Below are 15,475 nucleotides of genomic sequence, written 5' to 3'. Positions count from 1 at the left end.
TCATAACCATCCTATATTTGCGTGTTTCCATCAGTTTCATGATGTCTTTTTCAATAGTCCAATGAAAATAAAAAATGGCAATATGTACTGGAGCAATACGTAAAACATCTCAAACCAATGATAAATCAATGGTTTAAATAAAGGTTATTTCATCGACAACTTCTCATGACTTTATGTTCCATACGGGAAATACTAATGAAAGACAACAGTTGAAATGTGTAAACGCACAGTATGTGTGTCTTTGTGAGAGACTATCTGCATTCGTAGAGTGTGTTTTGCTTGTGTGTGAGAAAGCCAGCATGAGGTAATACCAGTATTGCATGCCTGCTAAGTATAAGCATATTCCACTGTCTTCACTATGGGCGTCTGTATGGTAAGATGTTCCATGTGTTGGGAGTTTCATAGAGCATTTCATCGAGAGAAATGATGCACAGGTACTCTGAAGTAATGACACAATGATGCTAATCTGATTAGCCATGATGATAGCACCAAGAGGGGAAACATATCGCGATGACGTGCTAATGATACTTGCAGAGATTGCCTCATGAATAATCTGATTGGTTTTCCCTCTGGCTGAGATCGAGTTTTGATAAACAATATTTCTAAAATGCGTACGGAGGGAGGGGTGAGTGGTTTATTTCTCTTTCCCTTTTCACAGTAACCACGACCTTCATGGTTTTCTGGATATACTCAACATTCTTACTGGGTCATTTTTGGATGATGTGATGCACGCAATAAAAGTTTTACAAGGCTGATCCAACTTTTCCTGATTTAATCTAATAAAAATCTAAATGTATGGGGTTGCTGAGCAAGCACAGTGCTTTCCAGCAGCATGCTGCTTCATTCACATTGATACAATTATATGCATTCACACCTGGGAGTCGCGCAGTAAAACTGCAGTGCACAAACTCTTAACACTAAGCAGTTGCAATGCTTCATCTGGGGGCTAAAGGCCTTTCAACAAACCATCACCAGAAGTTATTAAAGAGGGGAGTGTATTATCCATTTACTTCACTGCTTTTGAATGTATGTGTCCCTCTCTTTTTTCAAAATTCCTGTATTGTTCCCTTATTTCTCTATGGCTGGGGCCCTCAATGACCGTCAATGAATTTGAACTACCTAACAGCACCCTTCTCAAAGCAGGTTAAACCAAGGATTAAGGATTATCATCTGATATAAACCCATTCATTGTTTTTTTTTTTTTTTTAATGAGGGCTTTTCTCGAGGTCAACATCAAGGTAGCATATACTCACAAACGTGAATGTACAATAAATATGTATTGCTAGAGCAGCATTGTTATTAATGTCCTCGATCAATCTCTGATTGCCCCAAAAAACCCTAGAGTCCTCAGTCAACTCAATGGTAATTTCCCTTTAGCCTTCTCTTCTCTTTAACTTAACTGTGGTTGATAGACTGTTAAATCTGGACTATATAATGATCAGAGGCATGAGACTTAGAAGTACTTTGAAAAGAATGGGAATTAATGATGTTGCCGAAGTAGAGATCTAAATAGAATTCTCAGGTTTTTGTTATTTGTTTGACTTGGTCATTTATATACTGAGTTGACAAGTCTTGGTGTCCTTGAATCTTGTTATATATACATTCATCTATTTTTCTGCTGCTGTTCGAGGTGAATTGGTAGCAAGCTGAGAAAAAGTAGCATCAATATTCCTTGCCCTAGTTTCTTCTTCCAGCTTCTACTGCGGGGATCCCAAGGTGTTCCGAGGCCAAATGGATAATCCCTCTAGCATGGTCTAGGCCTTCCCCAGGGTCTCCTTACAGTTGGACATGCCTGAAATATTTCCAAGGGGAAGCATCACGGGGGCCTCCTAGTCAGAAATCTAAACCACCTCAACTCACTCTGCTCAGTGTGAAGGAGCATCAGTTCTACTACGAGGTCCTTCTGTGTGCCCAAGCTCCTCTTCCTCCTGTCCCTAGGTGTATAGAATAGCGGCAACAGGAGAAAGTAAGTGTCCAATCAAAGCTGAGAATGTAGATTACTTGGTTAATACTAAACATGCTTGTAAGCTTCATGCTTGGAGGAAGAAAGAGGGAGGCTGATGCTTTGTGTCTGTAAGGACTACATCATCTGCAAAGAGAGAGATACAGTCCTAAGGTCACCAAACTGGACACTCCCTAGTCCTGAAGCCGAACAAAATACACATTTTGGGTTGTCTTTGCTTGACAAAAGGGATGCACTATTTGCTCATGAGGGCATTGGACGCATGAAAATAAATAACCATGTGGAGTCATACTTTGAAACACATTTTCCATGACTGGATGAGCAGTTAATGTGCATTCTCCTCTCATTTCAAAAACACAAGGCTTTCAGCAAGGAGACCGCTGTTTGTGTTCCGTGCATTATGTTTCACTTTAACTTTACATTCAGCTGATCGTTCGTGTCCCGTGTTCACAACGTTGTCACAAGCCCAATCCAACACATTCTCACTCCCAACTTGTCAAATACCGCCGCTTCGTCAGTGCCCCTTGACATCAGAGACTGACGCACGGGGTACATTTCAAAATAAACTTCCGTTTTCACAGGAATTTAGGTTTAGGCAACACAACCACTTAGGTAGGGTTAGGAAACAGTCGTGGTTGACGTTAACTTCACTGACTAGCAAGGACTGACAATATTGACGAGTCACGTGACTATCAACTCACATGACTCAAAAAGACAAAAGACTGACGTGACAAAATAAGTCAATGTTACTTTTAGTTTCACATGGAAATGAACACCGGTCTGCTGGTTGAAAGTCTTGTGTTTGTTTGACCCATCCACCACCACTCCAGCCCGCCCATAGCGGACTCTCACGCTATTAATACTACGTCACTTGCACCGACCCTTGAATAACGCCACGAGTAGGTTTACATTGGCGTTAGTTGAAATCCCAGTTCATCACATACTGTTGCTAAAGGGTGCCTCCATGGGATGGTTTCCGATGCCGATGGGCGCTGGCAAAATGGCGGTATTTGACGAGTTAGGAGTGAGAACGGGTTGCTCAACCATGTTGTTTTTTCCTAAACTTAACTAAGTGGTTTTGTTGCCTCAACCTAAGCAAGTGTTTTTGTTTTTTTTAAATTCACAACGTTAAGCATGTATTTATTGCAAACAAAAAGTGACGCCTAGGGGTCAGTATGTGACGAGCTGGGATGAGAACATGTTTCTCATTTCTAGTAAAATGTGCAGGCTAAAACATGCTCTAGATACAATCTTTTCACCATGTTGTTAGGATAGAGCGATTGAGCCATGACGATAAGCCAACACATCGCTGAAAACACTGGCCCTTTCTGCTTCTCTGTTTTCCTGCTAAGGGAAAGAAGAGAACGGAATGGGATGGTTGGTGGCAGTAAAGTTGATAGTAGGGGGGATGTGGGGGCCAGTGTGAAAGGGAACAGCTGGGGGTGGATGGTAATCTAAATCTGATAATGCTCATGTACCGTGCAACTGAGCGTGGAAAGGTAAAACATGATGCCACAGACCCCACTCCCTTTTCCCGTATCTGGGTTTCATTGCCTTCCCTCACACTGTATGCTTCACTGAGATGCAGATTACAGCTCTACACAAACACGCCTAGCATAGGAAATCATGTTTATTGACACATTTATTTGGTGATTCAGACAAGCCGGTGAGGATCTAGTGCTGCAGGTCTGGGGAAAAAACTTTTTTAGGGTTTTTATGAATAGCAGAACTTTCAGTTGAATACGATACTTTTGTACATTTTCTGTCTCTTGTTCCTTTCACCACGTCAGACATTGCCGGATTGTGTTTCTGCGTCTGAGGGCAAATGTGTCTGTGCAAACCAATCTTCTATTGTGTGGTGCTAAATGTCACAATCATGCCACAAAAGGAGAGAACATGATACACATTGTATTCAGATAGTGGGAACACAGCATTGCAAAAATATAAGACAATGGTTTTCTTTTTCTTTCTGTTCCTTTTTTTCCCCCTCATTTCAATTTAGTTTTTTATATAACGACTGTCAGACACATTGACAGATTTATGAACACTGATTTAGTGCTACACAGTTGGCACTGTAATTTACAATTTATTACCAAAAGGTATGGATAATTCAAAGATGTTGGAAAAGGATTGCCTGAGGACAGCTATATTTCACCATTCTAAGCATAAGATGAATATTCCTACTTCCCTTACCAAAAAGAAGTTTATTCAAGTGTGCTTTTAGTATACTTCTTTTAAACTTAAAATAAGAGAGTAGGATTTCAGTTTACTTTTTACTTATCAGAGATATACTTAACAAAATTATACTTTAAGTATACTTGGCTCATACTGACAAGTATACAGAAAAGTCTAAGTATATTTGGCGTATGCTTACTTTTAGATAGAGTAGCCTATTAGAGGGTGTGAGAGTGTGTAAACATATGTTTTGATATTAATTTACTTTAAATCTTCAAGAATTTGCTACTTTTTTTAATTCTCCGTTCGCCGTGGAAGCATGTGAAAAAAACTAATTCCATATATATTAAGTCAAATAGCAAAAGTCTCTTTATGTAATGCATAAATCATATGTTAAAGAAAACTTACAAGTACACTTGCAGTAAAAAATAATAAAATAGTAGTTTACTGAGAGTATACTTTAAAGTGTACTTTCACAAACTAAAAAGTGGACTACAAGTATATAACTAGTAAACTAACAGGATACCTATAATTTCACTTGTAGTATAGTTCACTTCATAATATAGTTGCAGTACAAAATACAACTTAGATGTAAACTAGTTGTGTTCTCAAAGTTTACTGTTCTTACACTTAAAGTACACTTAAAAGTACACTTTTATAAACTAAAAAGTATTGAGGTCGTACACTTAAAAGTATAATGCTAGTACTGATATTAGTAAACTTACTACATAATGTATAATTGGGAAATATACTTGAACTTTACTTAATTTTACTTAAAATAAAATAATAAACTTGAAGTATACTACTTTTTTGTAAGGGTTATCTATGCCATCAGAAGCAGCACGCATTAAAAGCTATTAAAATCAACAATAAATTGCTTCCAAAAATCTGCAGAGTGGAGTTTTCATTTTAATTTGCATCCAGGGTCAAATTGTATGCTGAAACAATAAATTCAATAAATTACTAACAAAGCAAAGGCCTTGTGGATGAGGCCAGCTGCAGTCGGGAAGAAAGTGTTTTTGTGACGGGTGGTTTTGGTCCTGATGGACCAGAGGGGAGTGGTTCAAAGAGTTTGTCTCTGGGGTGGAAGGGGTCAGCCACTATCTTTCCTCCATGGGTCCTGGAGACATGCAGGTCCTGGAAGGACGCCAGATTGCAGCCAATCACCTTCTCAGCAAAGCCTTAAAAGTGGCAGCAGCGTACCACGTGGTGATGGAGGACTCAATGACGGCAGTGTAAAAGTGTACCATTATTAGGCTCGTTGGAGATGAGCCAGGTCTGCGCAGAATCAATCACCAGCAATTCCACATATATTTACAAACAAATATAAATAAATCTTACATGGACTGCAAACTACAAGTAGCCTATAGATTGGATCAGACAGGATGTAACTATTCGTGTGACTTCCTGTAAATTCTTTGAATGCTGCTGGAAATGGCTGGAAACTGTCCGACTTGACCGCAGCTATTGTCACCGCTCCATGCTGCTGCCGCCCGATCTCGTCTACTCTCCAGGCGAGGCACAGTTTATCTCCATCGAGCCTATTGTCTTTGGCAGGTTGAACTTCTTCAGCTGCCGCATGAAGTACATCCTCTGTTGTGCTTTTTTGATGAGGGAGCTGATGTTCAGCTCCCACTTGAGGTCCTGAGTGATGACAGTGGCCAGGAAGCAGCAGGAGTCCACAGTGTCGACTGAGGAGTCACACAGGGTGATGGGGGCGGTATGGGGTTTCGTACTTCCGTGAATCCACAACCGTCTCCACTGTCATAGGAGCGTTGAGCTCCAAGTTGTTTTGACCGCTCCAGGTCACCAGATGGTCAATCTCCCACCTGTAGGTGGACTCATCCCCACCAGAGAGGAGACCCATGAGGGTGGTGTCATCCGCGAACTTCAGGATCCTGACAGACTCATGACTGGGGGTGCAGCTGTTGGTGTCGAGGAGCAGGGGGAAAAAAGATGCAGCCTTGAGAGGAACCGGTGCTGATGGTCCGAGAGTCAGAGACACGTTTTGTCGGCTTCACATCTTCCTGTTAGACAGGAAGTCTGTGATCTGCCGGCAGATGATCCGTATAATGTTTTCAAGGCAGGGCTTATAGCTGATAGGAACTAACAATCCTGATAATGCTTTTGGCCTCTTTTAAACCTCATCTGACTGAATGACATAGTGTCCTCCACGAAGAGGACCTACTCCGTATGTAGATATGAAGGGCTCACTCTAAGCTAACGAAAACAAGATTCTTATTTTCAGGTGATTATACACCAAAGAAAACATACTTATTAATATTATATTCCATTTCTGCCAATAGATCCCCCTAAATGCTTCACACTGTTCCTTTAAATGTAAAAATGTTCAGTTTGTTCAAAAGACAAATAATTGGTGAAAACTTTTCAGAGGGACAAGAAAACAACCAACCAGTGCAAAACTCTTGTTGTGTAAACCATAATAACAACTTAGTATCAAGTCAATTGAATTTCAAAGGGCTTTATCGGCATGAAAGTTTCAAAAACAATGTTGCCAAAACATCAAAATAAAATGTGTCCAAATATTTAGACAGTACACAATTACAGTAATACAAACATTAACAGTCTATATCTATTGAAAGGGAATAATTATCTTACAAAAGTAACCTAAATAGTTCTTTGTGTAACCTTCGCCTCCACACTGTTCAGGGCCACATTGTTCTGTGACAAACCACACACAAGTGACACAGCAGAGACAACATAGCGTCATGGTCCGTGGCCTTGCTGCCCCACTAACCTTAAATGATAAGACTGGCGCTATTCTAGATTTTTGTTATTGTTAACAAATCCCATGGACCAAAACCATGTTTAGACAACTCAAAACAAAATGCACCAAGAGCTGTCTCTTAATGTTCTCCAACTCTCCGACCCTGTCTGGGGCACTAAGTGAAGATCTAAATATTTAAAAACAGGGTAAAAAAAAAAAGTAAAATAGTAGTTTATTTTCTTTTCTTTAGCAAAAGTTTCTCCTAAAAGTTGTAAATGGAGCATTTTTTGGGGACTATTTTCAGATGTGGATTAATACATATTTGATGCTCTAGTGAGTACGGCAGCATTGTGGTGGGTTTATAGACTTTCTATGAACCAAAGAACTATGTCACTATATCTATGTGCTATATCCGGCTTCGCGGGCAATGCTTGTTAGTAGAATCAATCAGTCTGTAAAGGGGAGACTCGTGGGTACCCATAGAACCCATTTTCATTCACATATCTTGAGGTCAGAGGTCAAGGGACCCTTTTGGAAATGGCCATGCCAGTTTTTCTTTGCCAAAATTTAGCACAAGTTGGAGTATTGGAGTGTCCTTCTTGACAACCTAATATGACATGATTGGTACCAATGGATTTCTGACATTTTTATTGTTTCATATGATACCAGCTTCACTCTAACTTTAAAACTGAGCCCACTGCAACCTAAAAATGGCATGTTGCATTAGAAAAATTAGTAGCATTAAAACAAATTTGTGGTAACGTCTTATTATCGCTTTAACTTTGACAGCCCTAGTAGATAGATTTGTTTTAAACATTTGTTTAAAACATTCTGAGTATTGCAAACCCGCTACTATCTGAAGATCTCCTTCAGGTTGGGATAAGGCAGTAGTTCTGCAAACAAAACAATTCTGGATGGAGTTTTCCAAGCATTATGTTCACATTGGCTGCTTTTGGAATAAGGTAAGACAGTCAGTTAGTTAACAAGGCGGACATGACTGATGAAACTGTGAGTCGACAGATGAGTGGTTTCTTAATCAAATAAGGTTCAAAACTCTGAGGATGGTTCCAATTTCTGGGCTGCGGGTCACAGGAATGCAGAGAAAACAGTGCAGTCAACGAATTCTAGGGTGACCTAAGGGCTTGCTCACTTTACAACAACAGCTCTCCTAATGAGTCTATTGTTTATGACTCAAACACTTTGGTTTCCCACTGACGGAAGCAAGATCCTCTTGGTTCGGGGAGAAGTTACACCTCAGTGAGGTTAGAAGCCTGATACTCCCTGTGGGTACAATGACGAGCACAGACACTGTATAGGAGATAAGGAAGGAGGGGGAACTGACAAGAAACATCATGAAAGAGTGAAAAACAAAAAAATGTAGGCTAACAGGAATGGACATTTGAACAACATAGAGAAAAAGTAGCGTGGCGATAAGGCCCTGTCTCACTGCCAAGCAGATGACAACACTGACACCCTTGAACCAGTTAGTCATCTGAACTAGTAATGGAAAACATTGAGTGGAAATATGTACTACAACATTCTCTGAGGAGTATTCACCCACCAGAGCTTAGGAGAAAAATCTGTGTTTTTCTTTATCACGCTAAATGAAGCTGACTGCTCCTCAGTATTGTTTTAGGAGAGCTTGCGTCTGCATGCCGCCGAAGCGGGGCGAGAATTCATGTTGTCTTTCCTTGAAGTCAAGTTGGGCATTCTCACATCTCCTCCCTTGGGGAAACTGCCTCAAAGAAATACGGCCAAGGCCCATCGTTTCCCCTTTGGAATTTACCAAACGTGTTTTAGTTCATTCTGCAGCAATCCCATTTCGCAAAAAAACAAGGGTCTATAACTGTAACACGAATAAATCCTGGCAATAAAGAAGAGAAGACCTGTCATACCACGTAATTTTAGCCATTACTTCTCAAATGTTGGCAGGCACTTCAAAAAGTTACATTGTCTACTTTCTAGGTCTGCATTTGAACTCATGCAGAGCAGGCTGTGTCCAAGCATAAATATGAACGTTTGTGAGCGGATTTTGATGAGAATCACAGTGCGCTCAGTTGGATCGATACTTTAGAAATGTATAAACAAGGGAGTTGCACATAAAAGATGCTTCCTACATTTTGCTTATTGTGATTCCAGGCCACAACGTGGGCCACAAGTGCAAACATCTCCATATAGTCTCCGACTGCTGCCTCGCTCCAGCTCACTTTGATCACAGTTCTGGGTATTCTCTGCGGCGAACATCTGGTCACAAGCCGATTTTGTAGACATTTAGGTTTACCACTATTCCATTCAGGCTGAAGGGTAGCTTCTGTGCAGTTCTCTGTAATGGTGTCAGTGTATTTTTGGTAACACGCAACTTCAGTTGAGCCTTCGGTGAAACACATATTAAAAGGGACTCAATGTAAGAATCAGAAATTGCTTGTTAACAGAGACACTTGTGGCCGTAAAGTCAACAACAGAGGTGACACACTTTGAGACTGAACGTGATTGACAGCTAAAACCACAAAATCACTGTATATTTCACACGCTTTACAGTAATGTTAGCTTACCTATCCAATAGGAATTTTGTCAGCTCTGGGTCCGTTTTGATACCTAAAACTGAACGAAGCTTCCTCCATGAATCGAAGGAACGGTGATGTTCATCCTAGTTTTCCCCCGATGTCAATCACATTCCTGTTTTGCAAGATGGGCTTCACCAAATATAACTCTGCGTTTTTTGTGCTTCCTTGGAGTTTGTGTTGGAGGCTGGTTGTTCGTTTGCGTTAGCAGACTCCATTTCGAACCAACTGTTAGCTGTCGTTAGCTATCCCTATAGCTGCGCTGAAGAGAGTAGGCACAAGCGAGCGCGCATGACGTCAAATCCGCCTGGACACCGGCCCGGGTCCTTCACATAAAAAGCAGTCTATAGAGGCTGATAATGGAAACAAAGAAAGACACAAAAGGTCTCATTTTTCAGTTTACAACCTGTTCACACATCCATCCATCCATATGTAAAAAGTTACATACAGTCCCTTTAACATTTGACATGACTGCAGTATTTGTTTGGATAAATCCTATATAGGTTGCATGCTGATAAGTGTATACGTGACCAACTCATGCCTTCATTTCAGAGTGCCTATACATACTGCAAGTCCTTGAAAGAAAGCCAAGAAGGCATGGCCATGTGTCATTAGAATAACAAGCAGTAAATATGATTTAATGCTGACATCCTTCAGTGTGAATTAGTCTTGGCATCCGTTGGTAGAGGCTGCGTCGTGATTGCCTGGCTGGCTACGTGCACGCCGCGTTGCGCATACCAGACTGAGAGCAAATCAAGTGATGGAGCAAAGATAAACAGGTGGAGACAAGATCGCCATTATCAAGCGGTGACGAAGGTTCGGGTGCATTGGGAGGGTAGCATTGTGATGAGCACAAGTTGTAATACAGACCTAATCTGAAGCGTCAGCTTTTGTTCAGAAAATGAGCTTCCAAGGCCTGAATTCCTTGTACCCAAACAACGCCTCGAAGGACAAGAAAAAGCCACAGTGATTCATTGGTTTACAGTTCTGGGGATGTGACTCAAAAAAGGGCTATTGTTTGACATTTATGCTCACCACAATGTGGTGACGGAGCCTGACAAAGCAACTGGCAAACGCCATGGCTACAATTTGGCCGTTAAGGCACCGTCATAGCGTTGCTTTTCTTTAGAAATGGCAATACAAAAGACTAATGAACACAATGAAGTCTGGTTGTAAAAAGTTTGCTGATAATTTGTAAATGTTAAAAAGAAAGGGTACCAGGCCCAGATAGCTAACTAGCCCACACACAGACTTCCAAAATGTCCCTCAGATTCAACAATGCCTTGCTGTTTTTGTGTTAGACCAATGGTGTGGCAATGTGGAACCAGCCTGCAAGAATTAACAAGCTCTCACTGAGGGAGGAGTTGGAGGACACAAAGCTCAGGGACAGCAGGGGAGCGACAAAGTCAAATATTCTGCATGTCATTGACCACTGTTAACTGGGGACCATGCTAAGACTCACTGGACTCTTAAGGCTTTTCCCCCATTAGGCTTCAGTGAAACATTGACGTGTTGTTACACTTAAAAGTCTGAATTGCTGTGTGGTGAGAGCATGGCTATGTAGGCCTTCTGATCCGCCCTTCTGTGTTAATATAAAGCTTCCCACTCGTTTGGAATAAGACTTAGACACACATGGGAAGCTTTTGGACATTGCCAGTTCAAGGAAAGCAGGAAAAGTTCCTTGAATTCCTCCAATGTGGCAATCCTGTCTGGCACAAAGGAACCAGGAAACCACCCAATTTGACTGTTATCAGGCCATTAAATAGGTGTTATCAGTCACCATGAGCACCATAGATGTGGGTCATTAGGGGCCTACTACGCCTATTATGTTGTAAAAGTGAAAGTGAAACTTAAAAGCAACACTTTCTAACATGTAAGACTGAATAAAACATTTTGTTTTTAACACAAATAAAAAGACATCTTTAGGTTTAGGCAACAAAACTACAACTTATTTAGGTTTAGGCAACAAAACTACAACGTATAGCTTTAGGCAATAAAACTACAACTTCTTTAGGTTTAGGCAACAAAACTACAACTTATAGCTTTAGGCAATAAAACTACAACTTCTTTAGGGTTAGGCAACAAAACTACAACTTTTTGGGGTTTAGGCAACAAAACTACAACTTCTAGGTTAGACAACAAAACTACAACTTTTTAGGTTTAGGCAACACAACTATAACTTCTAGGTTTAGGCAACAAAACTACAACTTTTTAGGTTTAGGCAACACAACTACAATTTTTTTAGGGTAACGCAATAAAACTACAACTTCTCTAGGTTTAGGCAACAAAACTACAACTTTTTTAGGTTTAGACAAAACAAATAACTATGAACTGTAACTATGAACACAAAGACAACTACACATTGTTGGTTTCACACAGGATGCAAACTCTGGTCTCCTGGGTGAACCCTCTGTTTTATGTCCCATCCATCGTCACCGACCTCCACCCGTTATGGAGTTTCACGCTGTCTATACTACAGTGCCTGACTTCCACTTCTGCTCCTGCCATAATTACCACGGTTGCTAGAGGTCACTGTCGTGTTCTTTTATACCTTCTATCAGTGATCTACCATGTGAATAGATGATAAAACCTACTGGTGGTTGTGGTAGGCCCCTATTGACCGACAACTATGGGGCATATAGCGACTGATAACACCTATTTAATAGCCTGACAACAGTCTAATTGGCTGAACATTGCCACCACTATTTTATAATCGGCAATAACAAAAGCTGAGCCTGAATCAAATGTTCCGCTTCGTTCAACAGCCCTTTATTAAAGGAGTGGTCCACACAAATGTAAATAACATTGAAAACAACTGTTGTTGTTTATTTGTCAAATTATCACATTTACACCGAGGTCATATTTTCCACAAACTGAAATGTTTATCTTTGAAAGGACAATTCATTTTCATCTCTTGTGTTGTTGGTTTGTTTTGATTTCCCCCCCAGATGTTCATGTAACACAACTCTGTCATAACAAAAATACAGATGTGGCTCAGTTTAGTGTGTTTTTTCCTTTCTTTCTAAGAATGAAGAACCCAAACGATGTTTCCCAGACCCCTTGTAAAATCTAATCTGCGTAGCATCAATCTCCACTGTGTTTTTTTTTTTTTTTTCCCCATTTTTGCATAATGTGTCAGCATGTCAGCTTTAGAGCCCCGGCCACTTCCTTCCATAGGTGTCACATGATTGATTGCTGGTTTTTGTGCGTTGAGTCACTTGACATAACATCAATGAGGGAGAGGACACGCTCATAAAAGTTTTACTAGAAACAGACGGCAGCGTGAGGCATTTTGTCCGTTTCTGCTGTTCGCTCCCATCCATCATCGGATGCTTCAGAAAGGCCTGCTGAATGTGACAGAACACGGAGAAGGCCACTGACAGATTATTGGCAGCAGATAGTAACAAATGATATTTGGTCTGTGAAGGCTTTGTCCCAAGTGGGTGAGAAATGAAAGTAAATCGAAGTAAATGAGACAGTAAATCTAATCTCTCTCGAACCAAAAAAAAGATTCCTCTTTATGTGAAAACGGCAAGAATAAAACACAACGACTGTAACAGAAGTGCATTGCCCCATTAAGCATTTTATCTCTCTGCTGGAGACACCGCTGTATCTGTGTCCTACAGAGCTTTGGTGCAGAAACATTTCTGCAGTGTCATAAGTGCAACGCCTCTGTGACCAGCTGCAAGCTAGATTAATTATGAGGAGATGTTTGTTAGGAGCCACAGCACAAATTTAAACTCCTAAAACTAAAGTCCATCCATCTTGTTAAGTGCAGAAAAATGACTGGGTTCCAAAAATACAAACAGAAACAAATTGTATAATGTGTTCTTCAGGCCAAGTATATGAAATTTTTCAGCACACAGTTTGTAGTCCTTGATGGTTCAAAATGACTTCATGCATCTATTTATATTTACTCTGTTACAACTGGCTTATCTAGAAGCCAAAGTTGCACAAGTAAGAACTGGTATTCTCCCTCTGGCTATCGAGATTGGCATGCAGGAGCAAAATAGTATGTGTTAGTGGTGTGATTTGGCAGAGGTGCAAAGTTAATGCCATTTTGTGTATTGTATTGTATTGTGCCAACTATGATGACTTAAACATGGCTAGATTAACCTGCTGTGATCCCCGGGGGAAAAATAAGATGCTCTATATTACTGTACATGGTTCCAGATTTGCTGTGTGATAACTTGATTAAACACAAATTCATTTGGTAATGATGAAATAGTGAAATAATGAAGACTGTAAGACAAAAACAATAACCTGAAAGATGTTATTATGTCAGCTGACATTGTGCTTTAACCCTCTGAAACCCCCAATAGACCCATTTTGTCTCTTTTAGGGGAGGACAGGGGGTCTTTAGGGGGAGATAGCAGATCAGTATGTGTCAGTATATGACACATAGAAGTAGTGTAAATCATCTGAAAGCTGGGAACCTGAAGATTAATTTGAGATGCAGTCCAGCACTGTGTGTAAAGTTCTACTAGTCAGAAATAAACATGATGAATGAATGAATGAATTAAAATAAATTGTAAAAGTGTATAAGTGTTTAGAACATTGTGATAGAGACATATGATGGACAATCCCATGCACACTTATGTCAAAGTTGTTGCAGCATTTTTTGGGTCGATACCATTAGTTGCACAAATGTGGTGCTAAATTTAAAAAAAATTTACAACTCAAGAATTGATCAAAATTATCAATAATCCCTCCAAAATACTAAATTAAGACACCAACACCTTAAGGAACATCATAGAAAAAAAACAAATAATGTAATAAATACTACTACTACTTCTTCTAATAATAATAATAAGAAGAAGAAATAGCATGACATTATAAGGACATTCCACATTTTGGGCTTTTTGCGTGTCATTTCATGCCATGATGGTAACGTTGTGAAACTGCTTTTGACATGTCATTTAATGCCATGTTGTTACCGTGAAATGACCACCGTTATGTTTAGATAACACAATGACTTACGTTTCGGAAAAACATCATGATTGGGCTTAAAATAAGTACATAAACTAAGTAAAATACGTATGTAAACAACGTAACATAAGTACAGGACACACGTCACAAACATCACTAACGTAACTTCACAAATAAATAACTCGATAACACTTTGGGACAAGAACACTAGTCTCAAACACCACCTTCCTGGTTGAAAGTCGTGTCTTTGACTCGTCCACCTCAGAGCCAGGCTAGCTGTTTCCCCGTTTTCAGGCTTTATGCTAAGCTAAGCTAACTGACTGCTATAGCTTCGTAATGAATGGTCGTGAGAGTGGTATCAATCTTCTCGTCTAATTCTCGCCAAGACAGCAAATCTGCATATTTCCCAAAAGTTAGAAAACTTTTGAAAAGTGTGAAAAAGAAGACAGTATTGACTTGACCTTTTCTCTAGTAGGTTACAGTATTTATCAGTAAAAGATTTAAAAAAAAATTTCATAAAGGTCTGAAAATATTTTTATGTAAGTTTTGTGAATTTGATGGTCAATATTGGTCAATTATTTGAATTAATTTTGGAGTTTTGTACACCCATATACACACGCAATATAAAACATCACCAAAAAACTGTCATCATCCAAAGGCTTTGATAAATTTTGATCTAAGCCTTTTTCCATGATGCAATTAGTCAACGCACCTTTGTTCTTCAGACACAAATACAGTTTCATCTATGCCGAATGATGACGATCATTTATCCAAAGATACAAACAATATGTGTGTGATTTTCCTCTATTTATTACTCTCACTCTGATTTTAAAGAGGCCACCTCGTGTATGTATTAAAGTGCTGCAAACCCAGATTGGACTTTCTCATATTGTTCACATTAGGGAGGTGGTGGTGTGTGTGCCAAGCCAGTTTTAAATGGATGCTGTTTTTATGATGTTATGTCTTTGGCAAAATCAGCAGCAATTACTTATCTGGACGAGTCACATTTTAACAGGCTTCTCGGCCCTCCCTTCACTGCCTTGTAAACCAGGTCCCATCCTTTTTTGAATATCGTGCGGTTTTGCTGGTATTAATGAGTTACTTCCTTTAGCTTGTTAT

The 15,475-nt window shown here is 39.9% G+C and overlaps 1 long non-coding RNA gene across 1 annotated transcript; it reads right to left on the bottom strand.

Annotated features, from left to right (window-relative positions):
* Window positions 1-2,745: 2,745 nt before the first annotated feature.
* LOC119500881 lies at window positions 2,746-14,411 on the bottom strand. The gene is made up of 3 exons (XR_005209707.1): window positions 14,396-14,411; window positions 10,771-10,773; window positions 2,746-3,001 (listed from the first exon to the last, which is right to left on the bottom strand). It is a non-coding gene; the product is annotated as an uncharacterized LOC119500881 (long non-coding RNA).
* Between the last annotated feature and the right edge of the window lie 1,064 nt (window positions 14,412-15,475).

This window comes from Sebastes umbrosus, chromosome 13 (genome assembly GCF_015220745.1).
Source record: "Sebastes umbrosus isolate fSebUmb1 chromosome 13, fSebUmb1.pri, whole genome shotgun sequence".
Lineage (NCBI taxonomy): Eukaryota > Metazoa > Chordata > Actinopteri > Perciformes > Sebastidae > Sebastes > Sebastes umbrosus.
The sequence above is the reverse complement of the archived record's forward strand: the minus strand, read 5'-3'. Positions and strand labels throughout refer to the sequence as shown.